This window comes from Mirounga angustirostris, unplaced genomic scaffold, assembly GCF_029215605.1.
Source record: "Mirounga angustirostris isolate CCGP_5_RB_7025 unplaced genomic scaffold, mMirAng1.0.hap1 SCAF_11, whole genome shotgun sequence".
Classification (NCBI taxonomy): domain Eukaryota; kingdom Metazoa; phylum Chordata; class Mammalia; order Carnivora; family Phocidae; genus Mirounga; species Mirounga angustirostris.
The window spans coordinates 117,505,764-117,516,127 of record NW_026991719.1 but is presented as its reverse complement, the minus strand read 5'-3'; the positions used below and the strand labels follow the sequence as shown (position 1 = coordinate 117,516,127).

Sequence of the window (10,364 nt, the reverse complement as noted above, 5' to 3'; positions counted from 1 at the left end):
CTGACACAGAACAGAGCTCAGTAAATGCTTCTGGGAAGAAGGAAAAAAGATGTACAAAGAATTAGGCTCATGATGACAAAAGAGTTATAATATTTCTGTCTCAAGCTCAAGCTGGTACAAATTCATATGCAATTCAGTAAGAAAAACCTCTCCTTAGAAAGAATGGAGAAACTTGGGCTGACATTGATGAAGTAGCAACAAATGATGTCACTTAATTTTTAAATTTTATTTTCATTAAATATTCATGAGTATATTGCTAATTCATTTCAGAAACAAAACTATAGACTGGCTTATCAAGTGTTAAAAAGAGCAAAAGGCCTAAAATGGAGCCACTTTCCCTAAGCCCCACCAAGACTTAATACCTAACCTAATTGCAGTATCAGCCTCTCCCAAGAGTGAAATTTCAAACCAATCAGTCTGGAATTTCCTGATCAGCACTAGTGAAGTAATCAGCAAGGTAAGACCCCCATGCCTTTCCCCCTTAAGGGAAGGTGTCCTTGCCCAAAACAAGTCTTTCTTTTCTGTTGCTAATAATCTCTTCTCCTTCTCCCACCCTGTATCTGTCTATGAAATCCTTCCATTTTGTACAGCTCCTTGGAATTCCTTTCTACTTGCTAGATGGGATGCTGCCCGATTCATGAGTCGTGGAGTAAAGCCAATTAGATTTTCAAATTACTCAGTTGCATTTTGTTTTTTGAACACAAGTTTAATGCATTAAGGTACTAGCCCAGGAAAATCTGTGAACCACAGCTTGAGAAACACTCCTCGAGGGCTCTAAAATGTATGTAGAGGGCATGCCCATCCGTTTTCTCCAGTTGTTCCTTACTATCATTTGTATCTTAGCTCCACCCCAGATTTGTTTGCATCCTTTTCATTTAACTGATATTCATAGCGGCTTTTGATTTTTAAGTTGAGGAGGGAGGCATTCTCCTTGATGTCTGGGAGTATACAGAGAGGTGGAGGATCAATGGCTAGTTTCCCATCAATGCAGTGGATACTTGGGACTCAGATCCCCTGTGCAGGCACCATCTTCAGCTACTTGGAGTTAGGCTGCTGGAAGCTCGCAGTTGCTTCTTCTCATTGGAAGTTGCCCTGGGTTATACCCGCTCCTGGGGGCTGAGTAACTGGCTAATTAGGGATACAAAAACTGGGCAGCCTCGCCTGAATTCGGGACAACTCTGAAAGGGCCACCCCGACTCCGGAGCCCTCATAGAATCACCCGAGGCCCCATATGCAACCACATTGCAGGTTGGCATCTTCCACTGCTCAACTCTACCTCCCTCACCTCCTCACAGGCCTATCACCTGTCAAAGACAGAATGTAAGGCTCCTTCTATGGAGGCATGGGGGTGCGTTGGAAAGGCAGGGTGCGGGGAGGGGGCAGCACCGCAGTGCGCAGGCGCAGCCGCGTGGGTGGGTCAGCTTCAGCTGCCTGAGAGATCTCAAAAACTCCTGGGCGTGGTCTCTTCCTGTCTCAAAGTGGGTAACAGGAAGCGCTTGACCTATACCTCTCTACGTCAGGTTCCTGCACAGCCAGCTATGCGACCTGGGGGACTCCCATTGATGCCCAGGAGAGTTTGGAAGTTGCAATCCAGTGCCTGGAGACTCCCTCTTGGGCTGACGGTGTATGGCAGGGGCCTCGCACTCCCTCGGACTCTTCCGGAGATATTTGAAGCTTCCGCCACCGGCAAGGAGATGCTGCAGGACGTGAAGAGCCCCGGAACAAACTCCGCCTTCAGAGGAGCGCTAGGCTGAGACACAGTGCCCCCAAACCGAAGGAAACGTAGAAAACGTTGAGGCTGCCGTGCACTTCTACGGGAAAGCCGTTGAGCTGAACCCGGCCAGTGCCATCTGTTTCTGTAACAGAGCCATGGACTCCAGCAAACTCAGGAGCTACGCGGGGGGCGGGGCAGGACAGTGAGTGGGCCGACTGCGTAGACCCGTTACACAGCCAAGGTGCGGCGGAGTGGGCCTAGCGCTCTCCAGTTCAAAGGAGCACAGCCGAGCCCCTACGACAGGTAGGCTTTGGAGCTGGATCCCCACAATGGACCCTACAAGTTGAACTTCAAGATGGCAGAGCTGAAGCTTAGAGCGAGCCCCATGGGAGGTGTCAGCGGCTTTGACACCACCAGCCTGCTGAACAACCCAGGCTTCATAAGCATGGCACCAAACCTGATGAACAGCCCCCAAGTTCAACAGCTGTAAGTGACAACCATTCTCTGAGTCTTCCTGTGGTTAAATTTCTTTTTTTTTTTTCCTATTGTGGCAAAATGCACGTAACATAAACCTTAACCATTTTAACTATTTTAAGGTTTACAACTCAGTGCTATTAAGTGCATTCCTTGTGCAACCATCACCACCATCTAATTCCAGAACATTCCATCACACCAAAAAGAAGCACTGTCCCCATTATAGTCACTTTCCAGCCCCCTCCCCAAGTCCCTGGCAACCACTAACCTCTCTTTCTGTCTCTGTGGATTTGGTTGTTGGGGACATTTCACATAAATGGAATCACACACTTAAAAAAAAAAAGAAAATACACATGGCAGTTAAGAAGATGCCTTTATTCTGGCTATTACAATAGGTAGAATATTCATTAATGAGAAACAAAGAAAAAGAAAGGACTGGAGTTTTATAAAGGCAGGAGACAAGGGAATCATTTGCTTTATATGGGAGTATTATAGAGGCTGAGAGGAAGTGTAGAGATGGCTTTATCTGGGTATATGCAAATAGGCCAGGCTGAGGTGGTCCTTTGCAGTTAGCCATTTTCAGAGCAAAAAAAGAGTGGTGGTGGTAGTGGTCAGGTTCCTAACTGCCATTGCCTTCTGGGAACCCAGGGCTCAGGTAAAGCTCAACACTGTCACTTTCAGGAGCTTTCCCCAGTCAGCCTCCAGTAAGCAACTCTCCATCTCAGAATCTGTTTCCGGAGAACCACTCAAAGACAGTCTGCCATCTGGCCCTTTGGATGGGTTTGAGCTCCTCTGGTTAAAAGAGTTTGGGCACCAGAAATCTATAGAATTGCATTTCTTTCTTTCTTTCTTTCTTTCTTTCTTTCTTTCTTTCTTTCTTTCTTTCTTTCTTTCTTTCTTTCTTTTTCTTTCTTTCTTTCTTTCTTTCTTTCTTTCTTTCTTTCTTTCTTTCCTTTCTTTTCTTTCTTTCTTTCTTTCTTTCTTTCTTTCCTTTTCTTTCTCTTTCTTTCTTTCTTTCTTTCTCTTTCCTTCTTTCCTTCTTTCTTTCCTTCCTTCCTTCTTTCCTTCCTTCCTTCTTTCCTTCTTTCCTTCCTTCTTTCCTTCTTTCCTTCCTTCTTTCCTTCTTTCCTTCTTTCCTTCGTTCCTTCTTTCCTTCCTTCTTTCCTTCTTTCCTTCTTTCCTTCCTTCTTTCCTTCTTTCCTTCTTTCTTTCTTTCCTTCTTTCTTTCCTTCTTTCTTTCCTTCCTTCCTTCCTTCCTTCCTTCCTTCCTTCCTTCTTTCTTTCTTTCTTTCTTTCTTTCTTTCTTTCTTTCTTTCTTTCTTTCTTTCTTTCTTTCTTTCTTTCTTTCTTTCACAGAGAGAGACAGCGAGAGAGGGAACACAAGCAGGGGGAGCGGGAGAGGGAGAAGCAGGCCTTCGGACTCCCTGCTCGATCCCAGGACCCTGGGATCGGGGTCTGAGCCAAAGGCAGACGCCTAACGACTGAGCCACCCAGGCGCCCCTAGAATTGCATTTTTATTAGATAATTGACGAGATTCTGGGCAAGCAAGGAGTGAGGTTCCAGCCAAAGTCTTCAAAACTCGTTGTGTATTGAGACTGACTGCAGGCTGCGCTGCTTCAGGGCCATGTTGAGACCCTGAACTGAAGTTCATGGAGGCTTTTCTTACAGCAGTGCTCTAATGGGAACTTGGAAAAGCACCTACATATAGCATCCTTGGTGTGGACCTTGGGCCTTGCAAGATGGGCAGTGATAATTGTGAAGCCTTTTTCCACTGGCTTGGAGGGCAGCCACCTGGGAGAGATATAGCAAAGAAGTACAGAGCAGACTCTATGTGATGCCTGCAACTGAAAGTCTTGTGAGGGGCCTTGGAAAGTACCCCAAGATATACAGAGGGAACATTTTTGAAATAGAGGTTGGATTTCCAGCAACCAGGTTGGTGGAGGCTTAAGCTCCATGCTTTGGTCATGAAAAATAAAAGTAACATTTCAGATTGGTGAGGTCTGGGATATCTGTGTTATGTTAAGGCATCTTTAAGTCTGTCTCATTAAAATAGGAATGTTGTTTCTTGGCAAGTTGGGTCACACTTAAATAAGATCACAGATCAGAAATTTCTTTATAAACTGCACAATACTTAAATAATGTAAGATTTAAAAGCAGATATTATTGCCCCTGTAAAGTCTACTGGGAGGTCACCTTTGTGGTTAAGTATTCTGGTTTTGGTGTCTGGCAGATGTGTGTGATTCTGGACTAGATTTTAATCAGTGGGGGAGCCAGAGAGAAGAGAGATTTGTAAGAATTTCAGCCTTCCAGGTGTGATAGTTCAACAGCTCTGTACTTCACACAACCTACCCCGAAAGGAACACATACCTAAGCATTAATAAAGACGAATTTCATGGGATACAAATGAAGCTTTAGGACCAGTACTCTGATCTTGAGTAACTTCTACAAACAATGCAAAAAAAAATTTAAAAACCAAAACCAAACAAAAAACCACTGGGTAAAAACAGTAGTCTTCTAGGCAAATTTAGCTTCAAAACAAGTCAGTCCTTTAGCCAGCTCCCACACTCTGCTTGTTCACTTTTGTGTTCTCTGTCTCTCACACACATAAACCACACACACACACTTATATACTCATGCAGGAGATTGTAGTCCTAAATAAAGCCTTCTGTAGCTTTTCAACTAACAATATATAAACTTTCTGAGCCTCAGTTTCCTTATCTTTAAGATGAAAGAAATAAGTAATGAGATCGTGCACATATGGTGCTTAACAGTGGGTGGCCCATTGTCAGCATGCATCTCTGTGTAAAAAATAATATTGGAATGAAATTTTTATCTGGTAAATTATGTCACCTATAATTAAACCTTCATTGTATTTTTCCGTACACTACATGGAGGGTACAGAGAGGGCAGTGTTTCTCTGTGTCTTTCTCTCTCCCAGTCTTCCACTCTTCCCCATCTGAATTGGGGAATCACTTGATTGCAAGGAACAAGAAACAGAAACCTTTCAAAAGAACCAAAGTGAAAAGGGGATTTATTAATAAGGGGAATCTCATGGAACCCAATTTAAAATGCACATGGAACCCAATTTAGAATTAGTATGTGCATTCTTAATCCTATATTAATTAACTTAATTCCCTAAAACAATTAAGTAAATATTGTTTCCAATTTATAGATAAGGAAACTGAGACCTAGAGAGGTAATATAACTTATCCTTTAAAAATTTCCCTATTGTTGGACATTGGAATTGTTCCCCTATGTTCACTATTATTTAAAAAAAAAAAAACTTTGGTAAATATTTCTGTGAATGTTGGCTTCTTTTTTTTTTAGTTTTGAAATGATTTTGTGAGAATAAATTCTGAGAATTCATATTACTTAGAAAAAGGTTATGTGCTTTTCAGTGACTCATGAAGTGCTGCTCTGGTTTTTTTTTCATGCGATATTTACATTAACCAAGAAATATACAATTATGTTGCAAAGGTAAAGATGCCTTTGGCTGCTAATTATTTGACATATGTGTTGGATGATGAACATCAGAATTGAATCAACTATGGGCTCTTGTGTATTATTTACTGTTTCTCATAATATTGAGCATTTACAGAGTATGGGCCTCATCCTTGAGTGTCCATAGCCATCAGCCACTCAGGCCGCTCTGATCTCTAGAGTCAGGGATCTGCATCTTCAGTATGATAGATCCTCTTCTGAAGTCATTCTACAGACAATTTTAGGAAAGGAATTTAACTGAAAAAATTGGAATTTTCCACTTGCTTTCCCAGCTGGTTTTGATTAATTATAAGATGGAACGATTGTAAGGGTAATTAGGTGCTTTCATCTCTTTGGAGTCAAAGTTGCATAGGAAGGAGAGTGCAGTAAGAAGAAAATGATGGCCATGATGACAGTGATCAAGTTGGTGAATGCTGGACTGGAAGTGAGAGCTGATTACATGTCTTTCATTGCTATACCTTTGCTTCATCCTGGGATCAGAGTACAACGGTCTAATGGAATTCATCAGTTCAAGTGAGAAGCCTTCATTAAGACTAGACTAATTTTCTATTCATTCCACAAACATTTATTGAGTTCCTGTACAGGTACTCAATAAATACATGTACATATATAATATAATAATATATGTACATATATAATATAATAATATTATATATGTACATGTATAATAGATACAATAAGTATATACATCTATAATATAATATTTATATTATAGATGTATACTATGTAGGTACAATACAGGTACTCAATAAACATATATATATATATATATATATATAAAATATATATGCACGTGTGTGTGTGTGTGTAGAGAGAGCACGTGCACGCACACCGGCACGTGGGACATGCCAGGAATGAACAAGGGACATAGTCTTTAAGTACTTAGATCATACCAGTCCCTTTTGTTCTAAGGGAATTAAGGCACAGAGAGGTTAGATGACAGGCCCAAAGCCAGACTCCTAAAAAGCAGTAGATGTAGGATTTTAAACAAAACCTACCCGCCTCCACTTTCTCTCCTAGGGTATACTACCTCGTAATGTCATGAGAAAAAGGAAAGAAAAAAAAAAAAATTAAAGCGTTACGGCAGTCTGGAGGAGGAACTGATGAATCCTTTCCCCGGGGGTCAGAGAAGGTCTCGGTTGGTTGAGGGGGCTTTGATTGGCGAGGGATGAGGCGGGGCCGACGAGCAGGTGCAGAGGCTGTTGAAGGTTGGGGAAGCAGCGCGAGCAAAAGCCGTGAGCAGTGAGTGTGCGTGAGGTTTCCGGGAAAGGAAGCGGCTGGCTCCTGTGCCTGGAGCCCAGCCTGGGTGGGGTGTGAGGGGAGTGGTGCGAAGTCGCCCCGGAAGCAGCGTGGGGCTCCAGTGCGGAGCCCCTTGGAGCGTCGTGCCGGGGATTTCAGATTCCCTTACGTCTGTGCTGCCAACCGAGGGCGGGGGGAGGACGTGAGCGGCGGGAGCCTCGAACAGGGCTGCCGCGGCAGCGAAGACGAAAAGGCTCACAAGAATCCGAAGATGGCTTTCTGGCACAAGCGACTGCACCTCACGACTGCTTGGAGACGGGGCTGGGAGGCGAAGGAGTCGGGGTGCTGCCGAGGCGAGGCTCGGGTTTGGGTGAAGAGCTGGCTCATCCAGCTGCGTGCAGTTCGCCCGGCATTTCCTGAGCGCCTCTGTGCCGGGGCGCCAGCTGACCGAAGGGCCGCCTTGGGGCTTTTTAATGGGTAAATTTTTTATTGCGCCATCACTGATGTGTAACATTATATTAGCTTCGGGTAGACAACGCAACGATTCGCTCCTTGTGTATAATGCAAAGGAAGTGATCACCGCAGTAAGTCTGGTTAACGTCCGTCACCACACGTAGCTACAAGTTTGTTTTCTTGGGATGAGCACTTGGAAGATTGATGCTCCGAGCAACTTTCAGATCTGTAATACAGTGCTATTAGCTCTAGTCGCCATGCTCTACGTGACACCCCCGTGACTTCTTTATTTTATAACTGGAACTTCGTACCGTCTGACCCCCTTCACCCATTTTGCCCCCCACCATAGGCAACCACCAGTTTGTTATCTGTATCTGTGGGTTCCTTGTTATGTTGTTGTTGTTGTTGTTGTTGTTGTTAGGATGCCACATATGAGTGAGATCGTACGGTATTTGTCTTGCTCTGACTTATTTCACTTAGCATAATGCCCTCAAGGTCCATCCCTGTTGCTGCAGAAGGCAAGAGCTCATTCTTTTTTATGGCTCGGTCATCTTCCATGTTTTTGTTTTTGTTTTTTAATCCCTTCATCTGTGGATGCACACTCGGGTTGTCTCCATGTCTTGGCTGTTGTACATGATGCTGCAGCGAACATGCGGGTGCATGTGTATATTTCTGAGCTAGGGTTTTCATTTCCTTCGGATAAATACCCAGAAGTGGAACGGCCGGATCGTTGGTTCTGTTTTAAAGTTTCCCCCCCCCCCCCCCAAATACAAAGGGGTTGATTCACTTCTGCCCTCAGTACAAAGTATGAAATGGACCCGCCCCCCACATTTTAAACATTTTGAGGAGCCTCCATACTGTTTTCCACCGTGGCTGTAGCCGTTTGCTTTCCCACCACCGTGGCTGTAGCAGTTTGCTTTCCCACCGACAGTGCACAGGGCTTCCCTCTTCCGCCACGGCCTTGTCAACACGTGCTACTTCCTGTCTTTTTTCGAAATAGCCGTGCTGACCGGTGTGAGGTGATGTGTCATTGTCCTTTCATTTGCATCGCTGTCTACCTTCCGAGTGTGTGTCCTCGTCTGCAATACGGGCATGCTGACAGTGCCCCCTTCGAGGGATTATCGGGAGGGCCAAAGGCGGGACACGTGCCTTGCAAGCTCCTGGCACCAGTGAAGGCCCCGTCAGGACACGGGAGTTGTCATCGTTATGGTGAGAAGAACCCAGTGTGTGCTGGGCCGCTCGGCTTATGGGAAAGCCCAAGGGCGAGGGTCCGCCCACGGTAAGGAGCAGGAGGTCAGGTTTCATCACAGACTCCGGAGGATCTTGTGGCCCTGGTGCCCGTGATCATCTCCCTGAAGCCGTCCCCGAGTTTGCGCATCTGTACGGTGCTTTGGGACCCTCGCTGCCCATTCTGTGGCGCTCCGGGCCCTCTGCCTGTCAGGGCACAGGTGCAAGTCGTAAAAGCTGGAGCGACTGGACAGGTCCTGGGCAGCCGGGCCTGCACGGCCTTGATCCGCGAGAATGGCCCTGGCTGCAACCCCAGGTGGGGCCAGGTGGGCTCGCGCCGCCAATCAGCAGCCTGCCTGAGCCTGAGCCGTGCCGCTGGGAAGCCTGCAGCCACCCCGCCTATGACACGCGCCTGCCATTTCCAGCCTTGCGCTCCGGTCCTCACATTCCCGGGGGCAGGTCTGTGCACGTGCTAGCCTCGGACTGCATCCGCGTGCGATCCCTCTCCGCGGCAAGCCTTCTGAGGGGCCGTGCCGACTGCTGAGGGCATGCTGCCCACGGCAGCTCCGGCCTGGGGACTCCCTTGCCGTGGTCCTTTGCGAGCCGGGGCCGAAGGAGGCTGTGCGCACCCGTCCGAGCGATGCGACCCGACGCTGCCTGGCCACGCGCCTCGCGGCCGGTATCCGCGCCGCCTCCTCCCGGCGCACCTCGGGCCTCGGCGACGTTAGCCCCCGAGGAAGCAGAGGCCGAGAGGTTAGGGACTGTGTCCCCAGGCACGGGTAGCAAGTGGCCCCTTGCTGGAATTTGAGCCTAGGTCTGTGGACTTCAGAGCCCAGCCCCGGCTTCACGCTCGTCATCAGGTTTCCTCCAACTTTTCCCAGGGCGGCATTTTCATGTCCGGTGGACAGCACACAGTTGATGGGCACAAACGCTTGGCTGTGTCAGGATGTCGCCCCCCCCCCCCCCCCACTGCCGTCACAGTTAGGACAGCCCCCGTCTGCTGCCCCACGATAAGGGAACAGTGAAAGGTGACGTGGTGTGACGTTTGTGATTCCTGTGACACGTGTCGGGAAAAGGCAGTCCTTTTTGTCCCTTCCCGTCTGCTCCGATCATCACGTGGAGACAGTGTTTTCCTCCTGCGGACCTGGAAGTTAGTGGAACTTGAGCTTGACTCCCAGCTCTACCACCTCATAAGTGCGTGTGCAGCCTTTATCCCTTACCTCCCTTTATCTCTTGGGGTTTCATTTCTTTACCCGTGTAACTACCGGTGGAGCAAATACTGATGACTACCTGCATCCAGTTGCCACAGGCTGCTTTGTGCTAGAGATGGAGATGGGGCAATGAACACATGGTGTCCCCGTTCTCATGGATTCCCGGGCTTGTGAGGGAGACTGACCAGCAAGTGGACGATGATACAGGGGCGTGAGAAGTGGAAAAACATGCAGTCCTGTGACGGTGTGGGAGAGAGTCGACCGGACTCGTATCCTCCTGCCCCTAAGCCGCCCCTTCTTGAGTGGCTTCATTCTTCCCCGTTAAAGCATATCTCCTCCACCCACAAAAGTCCTTTCCGGGGGGGGGGGGGGGGGCGCCCGGGTGGCTCAGTCCGTTGAGCGTCCGGCTCTTGCTCTCTGCTCAGGTCATGATCTCAGGGTCCTGAGATGGCGCTCTGTGAGGAGCTCAGTGTCTGCCTGTCCCTCTCCCTCCCCCTCTGCCACACCAACCCCCCCCCCCACGCTCTCTCAAATAAATAACTTTT

At 47.3% G+C, this 10,364-nt stretch overlaps 1 pseudogene; it reads left to right on the top strand.

Annotated features, from left to right (window-relative positions):
- The first annotated feature begins 1,334 nt into the window (after nucleotides 1–1,334).
- Nucleotides 1,335–2,204, top strand: LOC123848567 (small glutamine-rich tetratricopeptide repeat-containing protein alpha-like; annotated as a pseudogene).
- The last annotated feature ends 8,160 nt before the right edge of the window (nucleotides 2,205–10,364 follow it).